The sequence below is a fragment of the Mizuhopecten yessoensis genome, unplaced genomic scaffold (genome assembly GCF_002113885.1).
Source record: "Mizuhopecten yessoensis strain PY_sf001 unplaced genomic scaffold, ASM211388v2 scaffold6759, whole genome shotgun sequence".
NCBI lineage: Eukaryota > Metazoa > Mollusca > Bivalvia > Pectinida > Pectinidae > Mizuhopecten > Mizuhopecten yessoensis.
Genome location: NW_018406710.1, coordinates 32,495 through 33,087, shown reverse-complemented (window position 1 = coordinate 33,087; position 593 = coordinate 32,495).

Here is a 593-nt window from a genome sequence, read left to right as displayed (position 1 = left end):
GTAATGTTGGAAAAAGAAAGAAACTCATTCATCCAGTAATTTTTTAAAATTTTAATTGATAACTTCGGTTTTAGTTTCTATGGGCACATGCAATCTCAACTCTACTGCCACTATATGTTTACATGCATGAGCAACTATGTGCTCACTAAGAACTACGCATGGCATTGAACTATATTATTTCGTATGCGTACGTACATTTTAGTCCTTTTCATGTACACGTACGTATTTTATTGGAGCTTACCGTTCAATTAAATATAAAAATCCTATCACTTCCATATATAATCCATAGCAACTACACATCTGTTTTCACCTATACTCTTTTTTCCAGCTAAACGTATGAAATACACGTGAAATAAACACGATCGCCATTCGCGTACGCATGTCCAAACACCAATATATTGTTTACGTGTCTCTACCTATTGTTGATCAGCTGGATTTAATCTATAAAAACAGCCTGTTCTCTCTATACATTCGCAATAGAAAGACGACTACGTGGGTGAGAATTGTTACAAATGATATTCTAGTTGTATTTTTCGTTCAGTATAGCTAAATGCAGGCGATATGTTGATCAAAGGGGCTTGTGGAGTAACATA